This window comes from Microcaecilia unicolor, chromosome 6 (genome assembly GCF_901765095.1).
Source record: "Microcaecilia unicolor chromosome 6, aMicUni1.1, whole genome shotgun sequence".
Lineage (NCBI taxonomy): Eukaryota > Metazoa > Chordata > Amphibia > Gymnophiona > Siphonopidae > Microcaecilia > Microcaecilia unicolor.
In genome coordinates this window covers 109,702,659-109,729,528 of record NC_044036.1, presented here as the reverse complement: position 1 = coordinate 109,729,528, position 26,870 = coordinate 109,702,659, and the positions used below count along the sequence as shown (strand labels likewise).

At 44.2% G+C, this 26,870-nt stretch overlaps 1 long non-coding RNA gene across 1 annotated transcript; it reads left to right on the top strand.

The window, feature by feature from the left end:
* Positions 1-267: 267 nt before the first annotated feature.
* LOC115473383 lies at positions 268-25,332 on the top strand. Its single transcript, XR_003942651.1, has 3 exons — positions 268-420; positions 15,345-15,351; positions 25,320-25,332. It is a non-coding gene; the product is annotated as an uncharacterized LOC115473383 (long non-coding RNA).
* Positions 25,333-26,870: the final 1,538 nt, after the last annotated feature.

Below are 26,870 nucleotides of genomic sequence, written 5' to 3'. Positions count from 1 at the left end.
TTCTTAAAATTAATGCATGTTACATAGTAACATAGTAAATGACGGCAGATAAAGACCTGTATGGTTCATCCAGTCTGCCCAACAAGGTAAACTCATTTTACATGGTATGTGATACTTTATATGTATACCCGAGTTTGATTTGTCCTTGCCTTTTTCGGGGCACAGACCATAGAAGTCTTTCCAGTACTGTTCTTGTACTAAGTTCTGAAGATAACATCGAAGCCCCTTAAAATTTACACTCCAGCCCATCCCTATCTATTCAGTCACGATCAGGGCGTAGACCGTAGAAGTCTGCACAGCTCCCGTTTTGTTTCTCAATTACCGGCGTCGCCACCCGATCACTTCTAAGATTCCACTGAACCATTCCTACTAAACAGGATTCCTTTGTGTTTATCCTACGCATGTTTGAATTCCATTACTGTTTTCATCTCCACCACCTCCCGCATTCCACATATCCACCACCCTCTCTGTGAAAAAAAACTTCCTGACATTAGTCCTGAGTCTGCCCCCTTCATCATCAATTCATGTCCTCTAGTTCTACTGCTTTCCCATCTCCGGAAAAGGTTCATTTGCAGATTAATATCTTTCAAATATTTGAACATCTGTATCATATCACCCCTGTTTCTCCTTTCCTCCAAGGTATACATGTTCAGGTTAGCAAGTCTCTCGTACGGTTTGCAACGCAAATCCCATATTGTTAAATCCAATGATGTTAAAGAATAACGGGAATACATGCTTAATATAGGTGCATACATTTGCACCATATTTCAGTTGCTGCAAATGTCCATGCCTAAAGTTAATCGCGATTCCCGGGTATAAGTGGTATTCTATAAACAGTGCCTAACTTTAAGCGTGGCTTATAGAATAATGTTTTTTTTCAGTACTGATTTTTTGGTGCCGTATATAGAATGTAGTCCATAGTGTACAGAAAGGAAATAGTATTTTAGCATCATGGTGTTCTTTTTGTGGTGTACCCCAGGGTTTACCACTTTCTGTTTACATAGTATATACAGGTACTTATTTGTACCAGGGACAATGGAGGGTTAAGTGACTTGCCCAGAGTCATAAGGAGCTACAGTGGGAGTCAAACCCAGTTCCCCAGGATCAAAGTCTGCTGCACTAACCACTAGGCTACTCCTCTACTTCAAACCCATCATTTGAAACATAATTATCCATTGATGAGGACAATTTGTCGTAAACATCTTTTAGAGCGTACTTTTGTCTATTAAAGTATATCTATTTGGAATCGGTTACTCCTACAAATCAGACAAATTGACCCTTACTCTGTTCAAGAAGGCTTCGAAAACTCATTCATTTTGTTTACCAAATTGTATGTATTTTACAGTAATTCTCCTTTGACTAGAGGAATTCTTATTATGTTATCCACATCGAACCTATGGGATAATTGTGGAATAGAAGAACCAAAACAGAATAGAATAGAATAGCATTCATCAGGCCATGAAGCTTTCACTATCCATGGTAGTGGTAGGGGATGGGGGAACTCTCCACTTGCTCTGTACAGTACCTGAATATGGTCTTGAGAAGAAAAAAAGTTATTTTATTTGAGAAGACAAAAAAGTTCTTTCCATAACAGCCCTTGCCTGCCTGTGAACCCTTATTGTTTATAGTATTTATTTGCTTCATTCTAGGGGAATTAAAACAAATGTGGAAAAATTAAAAACAAAATCTGGAAAAATGTATCAAACAAACCAATTTGCTTTCCCTGTGCATAACCCTGGCCACCACTGATCTGGACACTTTCATATTTGTCACATATTGCACACTCAGTGAGAATGTAGACAACATGACTGGAGCTGAGGAAGCTGGAAAAAGCATCAGTGATGATGAGACCTTTGGAATTGTAGATCTCCTGCATATTGAAAGAATCAAAGGCCTATCTAGGGGGGGGGGGGGGGGTTATCAAAGGTACAGTAAAGGTCAAGCTTTTACAGAACTTTGATTTACCATGGGCTCACCAGCCTCTATTACTACAGTGGGTAAAAGGTTGTTTTGCCGCCCCCCCCCCCCCGCACCAAAAAAAAGAAATAGTCCTGTGCTGTTGGTGTGTGGCCATTTCCAGGGGAAGCCCTTACTACCACCTATTTAGGTGATGGTAAGAACTCCCGTGCTAACCTGGCGGTAAGCAGATATTGCATGGTGCTGCCCGATTACCATCCGGTAAGCCCCGGCAACACCACAGTAGCTCTACCATGGCATTGTGAAAGTGTCCCTTAGTCATTAATGTATTCATTGCAACTTTATTACAAATTTTAAAACCTCTGAGGTGGACTGCTGGTCAACTTGGCTGTAATTAATATACTGAAGAACAAATTTGATGCAGGGTTCTGTAATTTTATTATTCATGGCATATTATGTGAAACTCATAAGTTACTGTCTGGGCTTGAGCACTTGCTATTTATTCAGAATTTGAAAAGGTTGTTGGTAAGTTCACATTCTCATTCATTTCATTATTTTATAGCTAGTGTTACTCAAAACCATGGATCACAAATGCATAGCGTAAGACCATCGATATGAAAATGAACAGTACAATCTCTTCTTCCTTTTAAAATGTATCTAGTATGTATTAAGAATGGATATTGGTTCCAAAGTCAATTTTATCTGGGATTTACTGTGTCTTTAGATGAAAAACAATATTCTTTCTAAGTGCATTCTGGACATAGAGTCTATACCAAACCTTTCTTTTCATTGGCATAAACAAAATGATCAACTTCATAGCTGATGTTCTAACCTTTTTATATGTATTTTTTGCTACTGTTTGAAATGCATTTTGTCCCATGTTGTCATAGAAGTTTTCTAATTAATTAGAAATAGCAATGTAGTAATTACCTGTCCTTTCTTACTTTTATTGTTTTCAGTATTCTAGATTCAAGAAGTTGGTGTTAATGCAGTCACTTCACTCTCTGAAAATGCTACAAAGCATTTTTTAAACTCTGTTTTAGATTGAAAAAATAAATATGCCCTGGCATAGTTTACATTCTGTTCTAGTGGTGAAACTGTCCAGAACAGCCATAGGTAGAAAAATGTTCTTCCTTTGTTTTGTTATGAATATTGGGATGGATATTTTTTTAAAGCCAACTCTCGGTGATGCACATGAGCTGAATAACAATGTTTAAGGTGCCAGATATGCATTCTTGATGTAGTGAACAACTGCTTACCGTATATAGACCAAAGGGTTACATTACAGGGATGACAGCTCTCCAAGAGATTTCTATGTGTAAAAAGCAATTTTTCTTGTGTTAATTGGCTGTCTGGAAATTGCTTTCCCTCAATACAGATAGAGATCCACACAATGTAAGCAGTTTTATTAAACATATTTAAATGCAAAGCCTGTTTTACAGGTAGGAAAGGGCCTTATAAAGTTGTGTATTCAAATACATGCATATAAATACGCACACCGACAAGATGGCATGCACTTCAGTGAACACTGCAAAATAGGCACTCCTGGAGTATAGTTGTGATGTATATGCATATTTTATAAAATATTTGTGTAAAAGCACAGCACACACACATATATCTACACCTGCTTCTGAGCAGGTGTAAACTGAGCATAAGAATGTAGCCATTCCTTGTCATCAAGCAGATGCAGCCATTACAGATGGGTTGTGTCCATCAACCAGCAGAGGGAGATAGAGAGCACACTTTGTTTTAAGGAAAGTGGTATACATGTGCATTATAACATGATCAGAAAGTCCCAGAATCATCTGAGGCCAATTAAAATGACTGAGCCAACCCCTTCCCCAACTCCAAAGAGGGCTCATGCCAGCTGGAGAAGGGATTGAAGCAATCATTCGGAAACAGGATGAAAGGGCTTGAAGAAGACAGTTATCTTGTTTGTGGTGATGGCAGTTGGTTTTCTTCCACGGAGCAAAGGTATTAATTTGCTGAACTTGCTATTTTTGTTGCCTTAATAAGCTTGGGATAGTCATGTCTTATAGGGCTGGTGTGGCTCCAGTTCTATGTGTTGGTGTGCTGTGGTTTGGCTGTGGAGCTGAGGTTGTCTGTCTGGTGTGAGGAGTGTCTTTTCTGCAGCAGCTGCTTGAGGTTTTCTGTAGAGGTTTTCTTTGATGCTCCATTCAGTGCTGGCAGTCTGATTAAAGGCTATTTTCTTTCTAGGGCAGTTTCAGGGTCATCCTAATACCTGGCAAATTATTTTGAGACCTGGGTTGGTTTGATTGGTTCTGGGGTTTTTCATTGGTGGAGTGGGTTTGAGGTTCTTTTTTGAATAGTATTTTTTGTAGAGTGTGTGTGTATATGCATATGGGCAGGGGATGTTCTTCCCAACTCTAATTCTTTACACACTTTCTCAATAAACTGCTCTTTCTGGGTTAGAAGAGAAGGCACACTATGCATGTGTGACATAAAGGCAGATCCTGAAAAGGAATATTAAAGCCCATACCAAAACTCTCCAACAACAGCTGAGCATCATTCAGCCAATGACAGCTGGCCCAACCATTTGGACAACACTGTCTAATCTGGTCACTTCTAACCTATTTAATCCCTGTTTTGGTCCAAAATGGCTCACAGCAAAAGGGAAGTTATAATAAAACAACAACAAAAACAGTCAAACACACTCTGTCAAACATACACACTCAAAGGTAAACCTTGCTAGCGCCCGTTTCATTTCTTACAGAAACAGGCCTTTTTTACTAGTATAAAATAAAGGGACAAGACATTTTTTAGATATGTTAGTGATTGGAGGAAGTGCAACAGTAGTATTATTTATTTTTTTATTTGGATTTTCTGACACCTTTTTCAGTAGTAACTCAAGGTGAGTTACATTCAGGTACACTGGGTGTTTCTCTGTCCCTAATTTTGTACCTGAAGCAATGGGGGGTTAAGTAACTTGCCCAAAATCACAAGGAGCAGCAGTGGGATTTGAACCATGATGCTCATGGGTGAAGGGAAGGAAGAAGAAGAAGCTGATAAGAATAAAGCAGAATTGCATATCAAATATTTCTAGTTTGTATTCATAGATGAAAGGCCAGGAGTAGGACCTCAGAAGACAAACACAAATAGGAATTGGCCATTTGGTGATTTATATGGCCAAAATGTATGTTCTAGCCGTGGATATATTGATAGAAAAAACAAACTTGTGTGATAAGCATCTACTGCCAATCGCTTAAGAGGTTTTTGAATCCTGACCCCCATTAGTATTAATTTTTGGATAACTAATCCATTTGTTAGTAATCCAGGTACAGGATGGTAGGTATATAACTCCATCTCTTAACCATGAAATTTATAATATACATAAAAAATATGTCTACATAGCTAAAACCTTTCCCGAGGGAAGAAAGTTTGACATTTCCAAATTACTAATAGAAGCAATAACAGTGCATGCACTTTTACATTTGGCATCTAAGCTCTAATGAGCCCATATTCAAAGTAAAGTATGCATTTGCCAACCAGATTTTATTAAACCAATTTTTTACTTATATTTTCTCATAATTTGAAGGAGGTTTTCGGCCAATGATTACATGATAGTCTGTTACGACTGAAATAATCTGAACTGGTTAAGAATCCACAGACTATTTCTGACGTATTTTCCTCCTTTTTGATGCACACCATTCATTCATTCTTTTGGATTAGTGTGTAACTATTAATGATTTTGAATAAATCCCCTTTTTTTATTTCCTCTTTTGTAAAATATCAACAGGTCAAAATAGGCACATAAACCTTTATGTGCTGGCAGACAAACATTTATGTTATGAAATAACAACATAAACATGTATATGATGGAACGTAAACATTTATGTCAGCCATTTTAGAAACATACTGGCTGATAATTAGCCTGTGGGAAGCAGTCGGCTGCAATAGACGCTGAGCCCGGATATTCAATGCCAGGCTGTTTCCAGTGACCGGCGTTGAATCTCTCTCTCTTTTTTTTTTTTTTGGCCGGATTAAACTTAGCCAGCCAAGTTAAGTTTATAGTGGCCAAAGATAGGAGTGCTATTTAGGAGGTCATGTTTAGCTGCTATACTTAGCTGTCAAAGTGCTGAATATTCACGGCTAGCAAGTTGTATCATGTGATATAGCCAATTAGACACTATCTCCCACATTCTATATAACATGCTGAGAGTTCTGCGCCAAAATTCAAGCGTATACTATAGTAACGTGTGTAACTTAATTGGCATAACAAGTTAATCAGCGTAATGGAAGCTACAATTTCCACCTAAGCATATTCTATGTACCATGTCTAAATCATATAGAATACACTTAGGCGGAGATGTTTTCCACATGGATTTTATAGGTGCTATATATAGAATCCCCCCATGCGATAGGTGTTAATATTCAGTGGAGATAACCAGCTATCCCATTCTGAGTGCTTAGCCGGCTAAGTGCTATTTAACCAGCCAGGACTCATTCCTGGCCGCTGGTTAAAGAACGCTGAATATCGGACGGATAGTGCCCGATATTCAGCTGGCAGTGATCAGCGTTTTGCTGACCACCACTGACATTATAGCTAGAAATTTAATACTGGGGCATGTCTGGGCTCTAGCATTGAATTTCTGGGTATATTGAGCCTGCTAACAGATTGCCGGTTAAATGCGATATTCAGTGATATAAAGAACCACATAAAGATAGGCCTGCCTTTTATGCGGTTCCATTTATGTAGTTAACTTTAAGTGTCGAATATCACACTTAACAGGTTAAGTGCCAACTCCACCCCCAGAATGCCCCAAAATAGCCAGTTATAATTTGGGCATTTCCAGTGGCTCTATTTGGTTAAGTGCTGTTGATAATACCCTGTTAGTCCCAGACAGGCGATTTAAATGGCCAAGAACCATCATAGTTTATGTGACTGCCAAGATCTACTGTTTTGCTTCAACTACAACAGCTTTTTATTGTTTTCCTTCAAGTTATCACCCTGGAAAACCCTTTGGAGAGGGTGGGGGAACACTTCCAGGCAAAAGTTGAAACTCCCAGGCAAGGGGCAAAATTCCTGGGCCCCTTATTACTCTTTTGCCTAATCATCAAACTCTCAGCAGTTTGCATACAACCAATGATGAGACATCCTCTTTGGTGTAGCAGCACCATTTAGGAGAATCCACTGATGATGCATTTGTAGTTTCATTTAGTCTTACGTAGAGGAGTAGCCTAATGGTTAGTACAGCAGTCTCCACTGCAGCTCCTTGTGACCTTCGGAAAGTCAATTAGGGGTCCTTTTTACAAGCTGTGGGAAAAAGGGCCCTGTGCTGGTGGCAGGGGTCATTTTTTCAACGTGCCAGGGCCCTTTTTACCTCAGGGGTAAAAAATCCGACAGTACATCTGGCCATGTGGTAAGAGAACTCTTACTGCATGGCTATGTGGCAGGGAGCTCTTACCACCACCAATTGAGATGGTGATAAGGGCTCCCGCGCTAACCTGATGTTAAACCCAGCCGCTCACGGCGATGCCCGATTACCATCAGGTTATCACCGCACAAGCCATCTCTGGGGGTTTTCTTTTTTCCCCAGCAATGGCACGTGCTCGGGGTAGGACCACCGCCAGCGGTCGTGTTGGGCCAGCGGTAGTCCCAGAAGAGTGTGCGGTAAGCCTGCATTGGGCTTAATGCCATTCTGTAAAAGGGCCCCTTAACCCTCCATTGCACCAGGTACAAAAACTTAGATTGTGAGCCCTTTAGGGACAGAGAAAGTACCTGCATATAATTTGTACAGTGCTGCATACTTCTAGTAGTGCTATAGAAATGATTAGTAGTAGTAGCCTTGAGAAGCACACTACTTCAGCTGTGCCTGTGTCAGTCAATTCCATTCTCAAGACTACCAGGGACTAGCAACATTCTATTTCACTTGTAAAATTCCCTTTTCCCTTCAGTTCGAGCCCTCCTGATTCAAAGAGTACCATGACTTGGGGTCATCTTCGACTCCTCCTTCTCTGCACATATTCAGCAGACTGCTAAAACCTGTCATTTCTTTCTCTATAATATCACCAAAATTCACCCTTTCCCTTCTGAGCACACTACCAGAACCCTCATCCACACTCTTATCACTTCTCGCTTAGACTATTGCATCTTGCTTCTCACAGGTCTCCCACTTAGCCATCTCTCTCCTCTTCAATCTGTTCAAAATTCTGCTGCACAACTAATATTCCGCCAGTGTTGTTATGCTCATATTAGCCCTCTCCTCAAATCACTTCACTGGTTTCCTATCTGTTTCCGCATACAGTTCAAACTCCTCTTATTGACCTATAAGTGCATTCACTGTGCAGCTCCTCAGTACCTCTCATCTCTCCCTACATTCCTCCCCGGGATCTCCATTCACTGGGTAAATCTCTCTTATCTGCACCCTTCTCCTCCACTGCTAACTCCAGACTCTGTTCCTTTTATCTTGCTGCACCATATGCCTGGAATAGACTTCCTGAGTCGGTACGTCAAGCTCCATCTCTAGCCGTCTTCAAATCTAAGCTAAAAGCCCACCTTTTTGATGCTGTTTTTAACTCCTAACCTTTATTCACTTGTTCAGAACCCATATTTTATCATCCTCACTTTAATATTCCCTTATCTCTTGTTTGTCCTGTTTGTCTGTCTGTCCTAATTAGATTGTAAGCTCTGTCGAGCAGGGACTGTCTCTTCATGTTCAAGTGTACAGCACTGTGTATGTCTAGTAGCGCTATAGAAATGATAAGTAATAGTAGTAGACTTTAGGCACAGACCCAAGGTGTTCCCAGAAACACCAGGCATAGATCAAGTCCATGAACGGGCAAGATTCTGATCAGGAAGAGCAGATTCATGTCTAGAAAACTAGCAGACTGCCAACACACTCAAGAGACTCACAGAAGACCTACCTGAGAACAAGGAGTGTGGGTGATGGTTCCAGGGTTTATATAGGCATATGAGACCAATCAACAGAGATGCAGGGTTTACATAGGCACAAGAACCAATCAAAACAGTTGCATTCATAATTGACCAATTGATGTGTGCCAGATCATCAGCCAGATATCAGTGACAGTGTAAAAGGCAGGAAGAGGCTAGAGCTCGCTTATGTAGGATCAGTCTTCTGTAAGGTAAGTACTTTCTTAAATAGCACGTAGCCAGATGCGCGCACAAATTTTAATAAGTGCCAAGTAACATCAATAATGGTTATTAGCAACCAATTATTGCTGTTAACTGGCTCATTACTCAATTAATTTGCACAATGTGGATGCAATTCACACACACCCAGACACCTATTGGTTTCACTGGCAGCCTTCAAAGCCCTACCATCTCTGCACTGGAAGGGAGAGGACTGGAACACTATAGAGGGTTAAACTATTAAAATATATAGTCAGATCTTTTAGTAATCCAGATTTGATTCCTAGTAGGAATTTTCTACTGCAAGCCCTGTACCATTTTGGTAGCTCTCTTTGGACCACCTCATTTCTATATATATCCTTCCAGATGTAAGGTCTCTGATATTGAACACAATACTCCAAGTGAGCTGTCATTAGGGATTTACACAGACAAAAACATTTTTGGTTCATTTGCAGATTTTGTTTCCTGATTTTCTGACATTTTTTTGCTGTGTTTCAAAAATGTATTTTTACTGAAAGCTTTCTAATGTACGTTACAACTTTTAATGCATGTTAATCAGCACCTGTTAATTTGTAGGTGGAATTTATTGTCCTCAAGAAAGAAATTAGATCCTCTTCTGTACAAATGAATCAAATTTTATTAGTCTCACTGCTGCAGTTAAGTTATTTAACGTATGTCTTGTTAGCATTGTACAACTCGATCACCTATGAAATTTTGACTGGGGAATCTACCAGTCTTAATTTCTCCAGCAAAAAACAATTGTTTTTGTCTTCTTCTAATAAACTTCTAAGTATGCAAGTGATTTAGAAGATGTTCTGAATGCAATGTCTGTGTACCTATAGGTCAAGTTGTAAAATGATTAATTGGTTGATTATAGTATGAAGACTGGGCTCTAAAAATTGATCTTAACTTGCCAGCTGCTTTGATAATAAGAAGTAAAGATGAGCAAAATATTCAAGGTCAAATGGAACCAAATAGTTTGCAACATCTTTCAAGTTTAAGAAACTACTCAGATCTGCAAGGGACATTTGTTGAACCTTTAGTGTTTTTTTTTCTTTTCCCACAAATATGAAGAAGTTTTTTAGAACAGCAGTTCAAATTATATTAAAAATCTTTATTTTTTCACTCATAGAAAATCATTAATTTGTTGATTTGGTTGTGTTTGCAGCAGTAGGGCCTGTGTATTACACAACATGCCAACAAAATAAAATTTAAAGGGGTTCACATTTGTTTTTTGTTTTTTTATCCCATATGCAAACTACCTCCCATACACATGAAATTTATCATAGACCTCAGCGGTGTCATTTATTGAACTTATACTATCCAGCTCATTTTCAAAAGTGATCGCCGGCCATCTTCCGACACAAATCGGGCGATGGCCAGCGATCTCCTGAACCTGGCCAAATCGGTATAATCGAAAGCCGATTTTGGCCGGGTTCAACTGCTTTCCGTCGCGGAGCCGGCGAAACATCAAGGGGGCATGTCAGTAGGGTAGTGAAGGCGGGACGGGGGCATGCTCACGAGATGGCCAGCTTCGCCTGATAAAGGAAAAAAAGCCAGGCTTGACAAGCATTTCGCCGGCTTTACTTGGTCCCTTTTTTTTCACAACCAAGCTTCAAAAAGGAGCCCCAACTCACCAAATGACCACCGGAGGGAATCGGGGATGACCTCCCCTTACTCCCCCAGTGGTCACCAACCCCCTAGCACCCCCAAAAAAATTAAAAAAACATTTAAAAACTTTTAAAATATTTTTTGCCAGCCTGTATGCCAGCCTCAAATGTCATACCCAGCTCCATGAGAGCAGTATGCAGGTCCCTGGAGCAGTTTTTAGTGGGTGCAATGCACTTCAGAAAGGTGGACCCAAGCCCATCCCCCCACCTGTTACACTTGTGGTAGTAAATGGGAGCCCTCCAAAACCCACCCAAAACCCACTGTACCCACATGTAGGTTCCCCCCCTTCACCCATAAGGCTATGGTAATGGTGTAGAGTTGTGGGGAGTGGATTTGGGGGGCTCAGCACCCAAGGTAAGGGAGCTATGCACCTGGGAGCTATTTTAATGTTTTTTTTTTTTTTTTTTTTTTTTTTTTTAAAGTGCCCCCTAGGGTGCCCGGTTGGTGTCCTGGCATGTGAGGAGGACCAGTGCACTACAAATGCTGGCTGCTCCCATGACCAAATGCCTTGGATTTCACCGGGTTTGAGATCGCCAGCATTATTTTCCATTATGGCTGAAATCCGATGCCGGGCATCTCAAACCCGGTGAACTTTGACATTTGGCCAGGCCCATCCGTATTAGCGAAGCAAAAGATGGCCAGCCATCTTTTTTGAAAATACGGTTGGCTCCACCCACTTACGGCGCCGGCCCCAAAGATGGCCGGACAGCTATTTGGCCGGCGCCGTTCGAGTATGCCCCTCTATGTATATATTGCTCAAACATGAGCAATGCATAGACTGATTTGACATTAATGAGCTAAGTTTATACTAATAGACCCCTGATGCAGGAGTCTGGAGTCTGACTAATAAATACTGAGCTGACACTCCCACCCTTGAAGGCTCCTTGTGCTTTTGTTTTTTCTTTTGTTTGTTGGGTGTACTTTGGACTCTCTCTAGCTCTGTTCCCCTTAATAACATCAGATTTATTGAAAGATACTTTCTATCAGTAACCTCAGGATCTAGTTTAAATATTCTGGATTCCATATCATCAAGCAGATCAATCCATAGACTGGTGGGTTGTGTCCATCTACCAGCAGGTGGAGATAGAGAGCAATCTTTTGCCTCTCTATATGTGGTCATGTGCTACCAGAAAATCCACAGTATTCTCTCTATCTAGCAGGTGTGTCGTCACATGCAGCAGCTCTGGCTTGGTCTCCACTCCTATTTACTTAGGCTTTGTTGAGTACTTGGGGTTGAGGGCCCTTCATGAGCAAGTGCAAACCTGGTGGTGCCAGGTCCCTCCTTTTCTCCCCCCTCCCGCTGGCTCCGTTAAAAAAAAAAAAAAAGAAAAACAATCTTGAAGCAATAAAGATTTTCCTTGCAGCTGCTCACTGGGACACAATTCGTTGCAGCTCGGAGCAAGAAGCAGGTAATTTTACCTTTTCCTAGCGGGCAGGGGGTTCCCCGAACATTTCCCTCGTGGATCATGGCATCAAATGGTAAGGGCGCGAAAAAGTGCTCCCTGGACCGCGATCGCGCGGCTAGTGGAGAGGCGCAGGGATCAGAGGCAGATAAGCCCTTTTTGGGCGCCCTTCCGGACTTTGCTGATTTAGCCAGTTTTTCTTCCGCTTCGGCGGCTTTTCCCGCCTTAGGCGCCCATCCCCCGATGTCTGCCCTTCTGACATCGGCCACCCATGCAGCTTGGACGGCCTCTGGTATGGCCGCCTTTGAGTTTGGCAGTGGTAAGAAGATGGCGAAGTTTTAAGCGCCATGCTTCCCGCACGGCTCCTTTGCGGAGTAATGCGCTGGACGCCATTTTGGATGCGCAGCGTGCCTCTCCCCCGCTCTATGGAGTGGAGGTTGAGAGTTCCTCTAAGGCTGTGGCCCAGGTTGCAGAGGTGCACAAACGGGGGTTTCTCTCCCGAGATAATTTGTTGCTGCATCAGGCCTTTCAACTGCAAAACACTGCTCCTGCTCCCCTGTCAGATATGGGGGAAGAGGCTTCCCTGATCAGGCGCCCTTGGATGGATCTTCAGGTCTTGGGGGACTCTGTCTCCTCTGATGTAGATGAGGGCAGCGTTTCTGAGTTCTCCCAAAGGCCCCTTGGGGATTCTTTTGAGGAGGCTGATCCTCGCCCTGATGGGGGAGATGACCCCTCTGCAGCGCGGCTTTTTCGCTCAGAGGAATTGCCTAACTTGTTAGTTCAGGCTATGAGCATCTTGAGTATTTCCTCTCCGGAGGAACGCCCTCCTTCAGCCTCGGCGGGTTCCGCTATTATGTTGGGAACCAAGCGCCCTTCCAGGACCTTCCACATCCATGAAAACTCTAATTTTGGCTCAATGGGTTTCTCCAGAGGCGAGCCTCAAGGTAGCCAGGGCCATGACTCGTCTGTACCCTCTGCCAGAGGGTGAACAGGAAGCCTTGCGCTGGCTGTCAGTGGACTCTTTAATCACTGCGGTGACAGAAAAGATGGCTTTGCCAGTGGAAGGTGGCTCTGCCCTTAAGGATTACCAGGACAGGAAATTGGAAGCGGCCTTAAAGTTTGCCTTTGAGGCGGCCGCCTTGAGTTTGCAGGCCTCGGTTTGCGGCTCCTATGTGGCCAGGGCATGCCTGACTGTGGTGCAGTGGGCCTCCCCCTCGGATCGTTCCTTGAGGGCGGATTGGCCGTTCCTGGAGTCGGGCTTGGCTTACATGGCAGACTTGCTGTATGATGTTTTGAGAGCCTCAGCTAAAGGTATGTCTCAGTCTCTGCCCGTCGATGGCTATGGCTTAAGCATTGGTCAGCTGACCATGCCTCCAAATCCCGCTTAGCCAAGTTGCCTTTTAAGGGCAGGCTGCTCTTCGGGGATGAGCTGGACAAGATTGTGACGGATCTCGGCAGTTCTAAAGGTAAGAGGTTGCTGGAGGTCAAGGCAAGGGCCAGCGGTGCTCGCCCTGATTCCTCTAAGGGCCGTTTTCAAGAAGCCCATCGGTATCGCCCGGGCAAGTCGGGCTCCTCCTCCTCCTTCAAGCAGAGGTTCTCCCTGAAGCAGCATTCCTTTTGCAGAGACCGCCGCTCAGGAGGTTCTTCCTCCGGTCCTCCCCCAGGGTCTCGTACCCAATGGCGGGGCCCTGGTCCATGGCCCAGAGCAGATAGGAGGAAGGCTGTCCTCTTTTCTGGGCGAGTGGACCAGGGTAACTTCAGATGCTTGGTTTCTAGAAGTCATCAAAGACGGCTACAAGTTGGAGTTCTGCCAGCCCCTGAGAGACGGGTTCGTGAACTCTCCCTGCAAGTCTCCTCTCAAAGTGGCAGCAGTTCAGCAGAGTCTGGACAACTTGCTCCGCCTTGGGGCGGTGGTCCCAGTGCCCATAGAGCAGCGTGGCACAGGACGTTACTCCATTTACTTTGTGGTGCCAAAGAAAGGAGGCTCTTCTCGGCCTATTCTCGACCTCAAGGGAGTCAATCGGGCCTTGCGAATACGGCATTTCCGTATGGAGACTCTCCACTCTGTGATTGCTGCGGTACAAGAAGGAGAATTCCTGGCATCCTTGGACATCAAGGAAGCTTATCTGCACATTCCCATCTGGCCGCCTCATCAGCGCTTCCTGCGCTTTGCAGTGCTGGGCCGGTACTTCCAGTTCAGAGCCCTCCCGTTTGGGTTGGCTACGGCTCCGCGGACCTTCTCCAAAGTGATGGTGGTCATTGCGGCTTATCTCTGCAAGGAAGGAGTGCAAGTCCATCCCTACCTGGACGACTGGCTGATTCGAGCTCCCTCCTTTGCGGAGTGTGGGAGAGCGACGGACAGGGTCATTGCTCTTCTGAGCTCCCTGGGATGGATCATCAACCGGGAGAAAAGTCAGCTGCGCCCGTCTCAGTCCCTGGAGTATCTGGGTGTTTGGTTCTACACACAAGTGGGCAGAGTGTTCCTGCTGGACAACTGGAGCCTCAAGCTTCAGGCCCAGGTGGGCCAGTTCCTAGCCTCCTCAGCTCCTTGGGCTTGAGATTATGTGCAACTGTTGGGCTCCATGACGACCACGATGGAGGTAGTGCCCTGGGCCAGGGCCCATACGAGACCACTACAGCACTCTCTTCTGCAGTGCTGGACTCCAGTTTCGAAGGATTACGCAGTTCACCTTCCCCTGGACCCGGCCATGAGAAGGGCGCTAAGTTGGTGGCTGAGGTCAGACAAGTTGTCAGCCGGTATGCCTCTCACATCCCTGGAGTGGATTGTCATTACGACAGACGCCTGCTTGACGGGCTGGGGAGCCCACTGCCTAGGAAGGACAGCACAGGGGATATGGTCGCCGGCGGAGGCGAAGTGGTCCATCAACCTCTTGGAACTTCGGGCCATTCGGTTGGCGCTTCAAGCGTTTTTTCAGGTACTGATACTGAAGCCAGTTCGAATCCTGTCAGACAATGCCATGGCATTGTCAATCACCAGGGAGGTACCAGGAGCGCCCCCCTAGCCAGGGAGGCCATGAAGTTATGCCAGTGGGCAGAGGCGAATCTGGACCAGCTGTCGGCGGCTCACATTGCGGGAGTCCTGAATGTCGAGGCAGACTTTCTCAGTCGCCATACCTTGGATCCTGGAAAGTGGCAGCTGTCTGCCCGGGTGTTCTCGGAGATTACGAAGCGCTGGGGCATGCTGACCTTGGATCTGATGGTGACCTAGGCCAATTGCCAAGTGCCGCGGTTCTTCAGCAGAGGACAGGACCCTCGATCTCTGGGGGTTGTTGCTCTTCTCCAGCAGTGGCCGGTACAGTAGCTTCTCTACGTGTTCCTGCCTTGGCCTATGCTGGCAGAATTATCGGCCGGGTGGTCCTGGTGGGTCCAGACGCCCTTGGTATGCGGACCTGATCCGTCTTTCCGTGGACAGTCCTCTGCGGCTTCCAGTGGAGTGGGGCCTCTTACATTAGGGTCCCGTGGTGATGGAGGATCCCTCCCCATTTGGTCTTACGGCCTGGCTCTTGGGCGGAAGAGGCTGAAGAAGAAGGGCTTCTCGGACAAGGTCATTACCACTATGCTGAGAGCACAGAAGCGCTCTACTTCTACTACGTACGCCAGGGTATGGCGTACTTTTGTATTATGGTGGGAGGCAGGATCCCTGTCGCCCTTCACGGTGCCAATTGTCAGTGTTGGCGTTCCTGCAAGAAGGTTTGGAGAAAGGCCTGTCGCTCAGCTCTCTTAAGGTCCAGGTAGCGGCTCTAGCTTGCTTCAGGAGTCGCCTGAAGGGTGCTTCCCTGGCTTCTCAGCCAGATGTGGTGCGTTTTCTCAAAGGGGTTAATCACCTACGCCCTCCTCTGCACTTGATAGTGCCTACGTGGAATCTCAATCTGGTGCTGCGGGCCTTGGAGAAGCCGCCCTTTGAGCCATTATCGCGGCTGTCTCTGAAGGACCTGACGTTGAAAGCGGTCTTTTTGGTAGCAATCGCTTCAGCCAGGAGGGTTTCCGAGCTCCAGGCGCTCTCGTGTAGAGAGCCGTTCCTGTGGTTCACGGAGGCAGGAGTGTCTATTTGCCCAGTGCCTTCCTTCCTGCCCAAGATTGTTTCTCGCTTCCATGTGAATCAGCAGCTTTGTCTACCCTCCTTCCGTAGGGAGGATTATCCAGAGGAGTATCGTGCTCTCAGATGCCTGGATGTTAGACGAGTTATCATCAGATACTTGGAAGTGACCAACAATTTCCGGAAGTCGGATCACCTCTTCGTGCTGTTCGCAGGCCCCCGTAGGGGTCTGCAGGCATCTAAACCTACCGTGGCACGATGGGTCAAGGAAACGATTATGGCGGCTTATGTGGCTGCAGGGAAGGTGACGCCTATCCAGCTGAAGGCTCATTCTACTAGAGCACAGGCGGCTTCAATGGCAGAGTCCAGGTCAGTTTCCTTGGAGGAGATTTGCAGATCGGTGACTTGGGCGTCGGCTCATACCTTCTCACGGCATTATCGCTTGGACGTGGCAGCACGGGCCGAGGTCCAGTTTGGGGCTTCAATTTTGCGTTCTGGGATTTCCATGTCCCGCCCTGGGTGAGTACTGCTTGGGTACATCCCACCAGTCTATGGATTGATCTGCTTGATGATATGGAAGGTAAAATTATGTATCATACCTGATCATTTTCTTTCCATTAATCATAGCAGATCAATCCATAGTCCCTCCCAGATATCTGTACTGTTTGTTCTAGTTCAGTTATATTTCAGGTTCAAGTTTAGACTTCAGTTCCTGTTCAGGAGGACTTCGAGTTCAAGTTCTTCCACTTGGATTTCCCTGGAGTTGGGACGACTTTGTGTTACAGTGAGCTGCTGCTTCTTTCCCCCCGTTTCGACGGTGGTTGGATTCATAACTAAATTATGCCAGTGCTCCCTTCCGCTTCTTGCGGCAGTAGGGTACTTTGTTTCCCTCTCGCTTTGGCATTGATGGGTTAAGCCAGCTCCTCCCGCTGATGCGGTAGCAGGATATGCCAGTTCCCCCCACGTCGGTGGGTGTGGGTGCCCCCCCCCCCCCGCTTTGGAGATGGTTGGGTGGCGGAGTGTCCCTTTGTGGGTGTAATTCTCTATGTTTGGCGATTCCTGCGGATGGAGGTTTGATATCGATTATACTGAGGATTTCCTGGTAGCACATGACCACATATAGAGAGGCAAAAGATTGCTCTCTATCTCCACCTGCTGGTAGATGGACACAACCCACCAGTCTATGGATTGATCTGCTATGATTAATGGAAAGAAAATTATCAGGTATGATACATAATTTTACCATGTCTTGCTCAGTCTCTTAATTAAATGTGGTCTGACTGAGATTTGGGTGTCATATTTGTTAGTAAAATGTACTTATATTCTAGTTTTGAATGAATGCATGATATTAATGATTTCACACTGCCAAAGCATGAATTATTTTCACTGAAGTAGCATTAGGGTGTGTGTTCCAGATCCTGTTCTTTGGGCTTTTAGGGCTGTCTCTGAGTTGGAAGCCAAGATTGATTTTCAATGTTGATATTAATGGATGAATTTGATCAACTAATCATTAATGGTTTATATGTGGTGGTAATTTTTTTTTTTAAATAGCTTTTGACACTGTACAGACTGTTCCCGGTTGATAAATCAGTTCAGAGGAAATCAGTGTTAAGGGGACACTTTTATAATGGCTTAGGGGCCCTTTTACTAAACCATGCTAAAAAGTGGCCAGCACTTTCCTTTAGCACATGGGTTTCCCGCATGCTGAGAACACTTTTAGTGTAGTGTAAAATGGCCGCAATTACTTTTTTTCTATTAATGGCCACGTGCTAATTTCCCAATTACTGCCACCTATTTATTAGGCAGTAAGGGCTCCAAGATCAGTAATTAACCTGTGCTACCTGATTAGCACAGGGCATGCCTACTCTCCGCCTCCAAACATGCTGCCTGCACTAAAATATAAAACCTGATTCCAAAACTACCGAGGGATGCCTGAGCTCATACTATGGTAGTGCCTTTTATTGTGCAGTAAGTATGCTTTAGTGCTTACCACCACTTAGGGGCCTTTTTACTAATCTATGTAAGCGTCTATGTGCACCCAACGTGCCGACTGGCTACCACATGGCTTTTAAGGTAATTTCATTTTTGGTGCGCATACGATACGTGCATCCAAAAAATAATTTTTCTTTTCGGATGCGCATATTGGACGCACGTCAAGTGGTATTTGTTGCGTGTAGGTCATTACTGCCTCGTTACCATGTGAGACATTACTTATAGGTCAATGGCTGTTAAGGTCTCAGACCCAAACTGGATGCACGCCAATTTTGATTTTGCCGCATGTCCATTTTCGGCAAAAATAAAAAATAGTTCTTTTTTACAAGCTGTGAGAAGGTATGAGGGTGTCCTATAGGGTGTAGGCCACTAGAGGGCGCTAGAAGAAGATGGAGGTCGCTAGGACCGGGGAGAGCCCTGGGAGGCCCACAGGTGCAGGAGATTATGGGCTGGGTCCTGGGTGGATAATTAACCACTTTATACCCCACCTGAGTTGTGAAAGGAGAGAAGTGAGCTAGCAGCAGAAGAAGAGAGAGCCCCTGAAAGATACTGGCTAACCTGATGGACTTGGGGGTGGACTGGGTGTCCAAAGGAGATCAGCAGGCTGAAAGTCCTGGGGTAAGAAGTCCCTAAAGCATTAGAGTTTGACTGTGTGTCTAGAACTGTGTGTTCAAAGAGGGACTGTGTGTCCAAGATGAAAAGACTGTGTGTCTAGAACTGTGTGTTCAAAGAAGGACTGTGTGTCCAAGAAGAAAAGACTGTGTGTCTAGAACTGTGTGTTCAAAGAGGGACTGTGTGTCCGAAGATGAAAGACTGTGTGTCTAGAACTGTGTGTTCAAAGAGGGACTGTGTGTCCAAAGTACTGAGAGAAGCAGGCTGCAAAGCCTGGGGTTGAGAGTCCCCAAAGTATTGGTATAGTACTGAGCCCATGTATCTCTGTGGGGAGGCTCAATGTGAAGATCTATGAAAGCATAAAGTGTTAAGCTAGAAGAAGTGTGCCCAGGGGCTGGAATAAAGAGTTGCCTGAGAAATATGCAGTTGGTGAGACCTGCTTAATTTGCTGAGTGGAAACCAGGTCACCCTGAGTGAGAAGGGGTAGCACACTAATCTGCATATGATTTGCATATTGAGAACCAGGTCACCCTGAGTGAGAAGGGGGATATCACAAAGCACGCTGAAAAATGGACCTGTGGGTGCCCAAAACCCGTGCCTATACTACCGCAGGCTGTTTTTCAGTGCACCTTAGTAAAAGGACCCCTTAGTAAAATGCCCTTTAATTTGTTTTTGGGTAGACAGCAGCAGGTGGTGCTTCAGGAGTGCTCGGAGCATGGAAGATGCACTGTAGGGTCACCCTGGGGTCTTTCTCCCACTTTTTTCATTATTTTCATGATGTCTCCTTGTAAAGTATTGGAGTTGCTAGGATTTCAATCCTACCTATTTGTTGAGGGTTTACAAATCTTGTTTCTGGTGAGTAAACAGTAGAGGCAAGATACATAGAGGATGAATTTAGAGTTAGAAGCTGAATTTGGAGAAAGAGGAAATACACTGAGAATTTGTGATACTATTTTAAGCAAGGTGGTCCCCAATGAATAAGGCTGTACAACATTTAGGGGTCTGTTATGCATTATTAGGGCACTTATCCTTATAGCTGCAGTCGTTATACAAATAAGTGCTTTTGAATATCAAATCCTATATTTTTAAATTGATGTGCACAATTTGCAAGCAAAATCCTAGCAGTACAGCGCAAGAGTAAACGATGACTCATAATTTGTAGCCACAACAGATTTCAAAAAAGGAAATACACACACTTTTGCTTTGCGAAATGGAGCAAAGCCTGTGGGTAAATGTGTATGTATGGTCTTTATAGCCCCCCCCCCCCAGTTAATAGAAGAATCTCCTTTCCCTATGTGCTATTCAAGTCATTGTAAGAGTACAGGACATTCATATCTACCAATATATCTATAGATAAAAGGTGTTCTATTAAAAAATATTTATACTAAGAATACCTGATCATAATGGAAATAGGGCTTTAATTTTCTCTTTTTAGTGAATGTCAGTTAACAGTATCAACATACATTCTTCTCTGTCACACATCTAAGTTATAGGGTTTTCTAAAAGCTTTGTATGTCTTCTTTGTACCACTGTAACTATAGTATGCTAGTTTCCAATGAATAGAGGTCTGTCATTTCTTTCGATAAATGTATGTATATTACTTTCCTATTTGTAGAATCTCTGGAGTATAGATAAAGCTCAGATTGACTTGGCACCTCCTGTTTCACCTGATTTTGACAGGCTACTAATTTTTTATAGCTTACATATTACTTATTTTTTTTCTTTGTACTTCACAGTGGCTTAATAGGCTATAAATTTGACATTATGTCATAGCATTTTTTTTAAATTATTAAGATAATCATCATATGTTCAGAGATATGAATGGCTTGAGGGTAGTGTATGAAACTAAACAGCCTGTACCCTTTGATGCCAATGTAATAAAGTATGCTAAAACACTGCACATTAAGGTGTAGTGTGAGGGAGGGAGAGATATAGTGGCAGGTGGCACTAAGAGCACTTCCTCACTGAGGCTGCAATTTAGGTGGCACTACCCTCCTGTGTCAAACGCTGAGTCAGAGGTCTCTTGGAGGAAGACTGACAGATGGCTGGGCTATAGTATCTGGGGGAGTCTTGGGGAAGCAGAGTGGCCCTCAAGCTTATATCTCCAGAGTCTAAGTGGGAAAGGCTTTCAAGGTAGGAAGTTTCTGCACTTAATTGGAAGACTCATATGTTGTGTGTCTAGGCTGAAGGCAAGACTGTGTTGAACTGTGGTGGTATTGGAACAGTATCATTGTATTTGGGGCATGGCCAGAAGTCAGCCCTGGTAAAACTGTTTCCCTAGGGTTCTACAAGAACACTGATAGCACTGAGCTGTGATGCAACAGACTCTTGTATAGTAGAATACAATAATAAAGGAGTCTTCTGTTTACTCATACTCCTTTTTGCCTGTGTCTGTGAGTCCTGCAGCCAGCCGCAAGTCACGTTTCCACAGGTAAATTCAAGAAAGTGTACCAAAAATGAAGTGCAAAGATTGTAGGTTCTAAGTGCAGATTCTATAACAGCAATTGGGCATAAAATTGCCATTACAAAATAGAGCATGTCAGTATGCGTGTGCCTACTTTAGACATGAGCACTTATGCCATATCAAAGGATGGTGTAAATGGTCATGCTTAAGTTGGCAATTGTATGCAAAAGTAATAATACCCTATAACGTACGTGTTCGACTGCATGACATACCTCTGATCCACCCATGTTCTCTTGAAGAACATGTAAATCAACATTGCCCCCTCTCCAACACGGTCTGAAAGTTGTAAAAAAAAAAATATAAATCACTAATAAAGTGTCCCAAATTATTCCACTGTTGCACTAGTGGTGTTGAAAGAATTTTCCTACTAATACAGCTATGATGTTCTATAATCATGGTCTTAAGTAAACCTTTAGTTTTTCAAACATAGATTAAGGAAGAAGGGCATGTGAGTGTAAACCACATAAAATGTGATACAAATAGGTGTATGCTGTAACTAAAATATTTGTCCAGTTTTGAGGTATATTTATCCCTTAATATCTAAGGGCCCCTTTTACTAAGCCGCATAAGCATCTATGCGTGCCCAGTGCGCACCAAAATGGACTTACCGCCTACTACTGCATGGTTCCTGCGGTAACCGATAACCTCACTAATTCACCTCACCAACCCACTCAGTCATGAAAATCCATCTCTATAACTACCCTAATCACTCCCCTCCTTCTTCTCTCTTCCCTACTTAATCTCTGCACAATACTAACTGTATCTGATATCTTGGAACGACATGTATTTATTTATTTATTGTGAACATTTATATCCCACATAATCCCACCAAGGCAGGCTCTATGTGGCTTACAACGTTGGAGGAAGAGAACAATACAATCAGTCATATGCAAGATGGAGCAGAGAGTAGAGGAGGGGAAGAGAGGGGGTCAACAGGGGAGAGGAATGAGGGAATGCAGGAGATCAAGCAGGAGTGGAGTAAGAACGAGTACACAGGTAAGTCTTTAGAGATTTCTTGAAAAGGCTGTGTTCTGCTGTCTCTTTTAACGTTGATGGAAGAGTGTTCCAGAAACGGGGGCATGTGTAGCTGAATGACGAGGCAAAGAGCAACTTATATCTCATATATTACTACTACTACTACTATTTAGCATTTCTATAGTGCTATAAGGCGTACGCAGCGCTGCACAAACATAGAAGAAAGACAGTCCCTGCTCAAAGAGCTTACAATCTAATAGACAAAAAATAAATAAAGTAAGCAAATCAAATCAATTAATGTGAACGGGAAGGAAGATAGGAGGGTAGGTGGAGGCGAGTGGTTACAAGTGGTTACGAGTCAAAAGCAATGTTAAAGAGGTGGGCTTTCAGTCTAGATTTAAAGGTGGCCAAGGATGGGGCAAGACGTAGGGGCTCAGGAAGTTTATTCCAGGCGTAGGGTGCAACGAGACAGAAGGTGCGAAGTCTGGAGTTGGCAGTAGTGGAGAAGGGAACAGATAAGAAGGATTTATCCATGGAGCGGAGTGCACGGGAAGGGGAGTAGGGAAGGACGAGTGTGGAGAGATACTGGGGAGCAGCAGAGTGAGTACATTTATAGGTTAGTAGAAGAAGTTTGAACAGGATGCAAAAACGGATAGGGAGCCAGTGAAGGGTCTTGAGGAGAGGGGTAGTATGAGTAAAGCGACCCTGGCGGACGACGAGACGGGCAGCAGAGTTTTGAACCGACTGGAGAGGGAAGAGGTGACTAAGTGGGAGGCCAGCAAGAAGCAGATTGCAGTAGTCTAAACGAGAGGTGACAAGGGTGTGGATGAGGGTTTTGGTAGTGTGCTCGGAAAGAAAGGGGCGGATTTTACGGATGTTGTAAAGAAAGAAACGACAGGTCTTGGCAATCTGCTGGATATGAGCAGAGAAGGAGAGAGAAGAGTCAAAGATGACCCCAAGGTTTCGAGCTGAGGAGACAGGGAGAATGAGAGAGCCATCAACAGAAATAGAAAACGGGGGGAGCAGGGAGGTGGGTTTGGAGGGGAAAATGAGAAGCTCGGTTTTGGTCATATTTAATTTCAGGTGGCGTTGAGGCATCCAGACAGCAATGTCAGACAAGCACTTTGGTTTGGATGCAAGGTGAGATATCAGGGGTAGAAAGGTAGATTTGGGAGTCATCAGCATAGAGATGGTAGGAAAAGCCATGGGATGAGATTAATGAACCAAGGGAAGAAGTGTAGATAGAAAAGAGGAGGGGACCAAGAACAGAACCCTGAGGTACGCCGACAGGCAGAGGGATAGAAGTAGAAGAGGATCCACCAGAGTGAACACTAAAGGTGTGGAGGGAGAGGTAGGAAGAGAACCAGGAAAGGACAGAGCCCTGGAATCCAAGTGAGGACAGGGTATCGAGAAGTATGCTGTGATCGACAGTGTCAAAAGCAGCGGAAAGATCAAGAAGAATGAGGATGGAATATTGACCTCTGGATTTAGCCAGTAATAGGTCATTGGAGACTTTAGTAAGCGCAGTTTCGGTTGAGTGGAGAGGGCGAAAACCAGATTGTAGTGGGTCAAGAATAGCATGTGAGGAGAGAAAATCAAGGCAGCGGCGGTGAACAGCACGCTCAAGTAATTTGGAGAGAAAAGGAAGGAGGGAGATGGGTCGGTAATTAGAGGGACAAGTAGGGTCGAGTGAAGGCTTCTTAAGGAGAGGTGTGACCACAGCATGTTTAAAGGCAGCAGGGACAGTCACAGTGGAAAGTGAGAGGTTGAGAATGTGACAGATAAAAGGAATAAGAGCAGGAGAGATGGCATTAAGAAGGTGGGTGGGAATGGGATCAGAGGAACAGGTGGTACATTTTGAGGAAGAAAGGAGAAGTGTAGTTTCCTCAATAGTAACTTCAGGAAAGGAGGAAAGGGAATGAGGGGAAGGCGAGAGAGGGGAACGGACTAGTGGAGGGAGAGGTGGTGAGGTAGAGAAAGCAAGGTTTATCTTTTGAACCTTGTTGTGAAAGAATTCAGCAAGGGTCTTAAGAGATAATGAAGGGAGAGTTGGGGGAGGGGGCACCTTGAGGAGAGAGTTCAATGTGGTGAAGAGAAGTCGAGGATTAGAGCCAAGAGAGTTGGTCAGTTGGATATAATAATCCTGTTTGGCAAGTAAAAGAGCAGATTGAAGGAGGTTAGCATGAACTTAATCAGCAAGGGCCCGAGATTTCTGCCAGAGGCGTTCGGCGGAGCGGGTACAGGAACGTAGGTAGCGGATATTAGAAGTCAGCCAAGGTTGGGGTTTTGTACGCCTTACAGGGCGGGTCATCAAAGGTGCAAGAGTGTCTAAGGCAGAGGATAGAGTATTGTTGTAAGAAGAAACAGCCTTGTTGACAGACGTGGATGGTGCCACAGTAGAAAGGAGGTTTGAAACATGGGAGGATAGAGATGAAGGGTCAATATTGTGAAGATTCCTAGATAACTTAGATAAGATAGGATGGGACTGGGAGGGAGGAGATTTAAGTGTGAAAGTTATAAGATGGTGATCAGAGGAGGGAAGATCAGAGGCAAGGAAACTAGAGGGTGAACAGTTGGAGGAGAAGATGAGATCAAGACAGTGACCATTTTGATGAGTGGGGGAGGTGGAGCACAGTTGGAGATTAAAGGAGGACGTTAAAGCGAGTAACTTGGAAATATAAGAGTTGGAAGGATCATTGGCAGGAATATTAAAGTCACCAAGGATGAGAGAGGGGAAGGAAGGATCATGGAAGAAGGCAAGCCAGGCGTCAAAGTCACTGAGAAAGGATGAAAGGGACTTATCAGGGGGACGATAAATGACCGCTATTCGAAGAGGCAGAGGAGAGAAAAGGCGGATAGAGTGGACTTCAAAGGAGGAAAAACAGTGAGATTGAGGTGGAAGAAGGGGTTGAAATCTGGAGGAGGGAGAGAGAAGTAGTCCAACACCGCCCCCACGGCCAGCAGGGCGAGGAGTATGTGAAAATAGATAACCGCCATGGCACAGGGCTGCGACTGAAGCAGAGTCATCAGGGCAGAGCCAGGTTTCTGTTATGGCGAGCAGATGGAGGTGACACAATATAAAGAGGTCCTAGATATAGGCGAGTGTGTTACAGATAGAGCGGGCATTCCATAGGGCGCAAGAGAAGGGCAGAGAAGAGGAGGGGAGTAGAGAAATAGAGATGAGGTTAGAGAGGTCGCGGTGAGATCTGTAGAGTTGGGTTAATAGTTGGTGAGGGGGGCCAGGATTGGGATTGATGTCACTGGCTGAGAGTAAGAGAAGGAGTAAAAGAGAGTGGAGGAGAGTAGGAGAGGTGTGGCCACGAAGGCGTCGAAGGCAAGAGGTATTTAGGTGGAATGGGGAAGGCAAAATGGACGGAAGAAAGAGGCGGAGATTAAAAGCCAAGAGGGAGGAAGAGGGTAGGAGAGAAGGTGAGGTGATGAAGTCGATGGATGGGCAGTGAGTTCCTGTAAGCCACATTGAGCCTGCAGATAGGTGGGAAAATGTGGGATACAAATGCAATAAATAAATAAATTAAATAAATAATTTCATTTTTGGTGTTCATCCGCTACGCGTGGCTGAAAATATTTTTTATTTTTGGATGCACGTAACGGACGCATGCCAAGTGGCATCTGATGCGCATAGGTCATTACCGCGCATATTATTTACTGCTAGGTGTATGGCTGGTGGTAAGGTCTCAGACCCAAAATGGATGCGCAACCATTTTGATTTTGCCACACATCCATTTTTGGCAAAAAAGGCATTTTTTGTAGGTGCGCTGAAAAATAATTCTGTGTGCGCTCAAAATCAACGCCTACACTACCACAGGCCACTTTTTACCACGGCTTAGTAAAAGGACCCTAAATAATGTATACAAACACTGCAGAAGCTGCATTTAGAGAGCCCTAGCGATTGTATGGTCTGTGTAGATGATGAGATATTTGGAAGAGCAAATGGTACTAAATGATTCTTCAAATTTCAGCCTCTAGAATATGCTACGCCAAGTGTCTCTGTAGCTGATTTAGCTCTGTGGTAACCCTCACACACACACACACATATATATATATATATATATATATTTTTTTTTTTTAATATCTCCTGCTATCAAATCTAGATGTTATTAAAGAGGCTTGTATTTCAACATCTTCATAATTACTGCAAGGACACTGTAATCTTATAAGTTGACACAGAGGAAGATTGTTCTTAAGATTCTTATCATGAAAGCTGGCGTAATGTAGATATGTATTCCTATTTGTGGGTTTCTTATAAATAGATGTATTGAAAAAAAAATAGGCATCCTTTTTAGCCAGTATATCAAGAAAATTGATCTTTTCACAGTGAAAATGCATTTTAAATCTGAGATTGTCATCCCTGGTATTAAACCAGAAATGAAACTGACAAAGACAATCAGAAGTCCCTTTTAACAGCTAAATAATTTGTCAATATAAAGTTTATATAGACAAATATCCTCATAGGAGGTGACATACAGATGTGCAAGGTCTGGTACTATAGTTGCACCCATAGTGATGCCTTTAATCCAAGAGAAGAGAACATTTATCTGGGTAAGTGAACATTATTTTGGTCTGTGCTTTGGTAACTTAAAGATTGGGGTTTAAAAGAGATATTGTAGGTTATCGATAAAGACAGAATTTTAAAAAAAGCAAACTTCA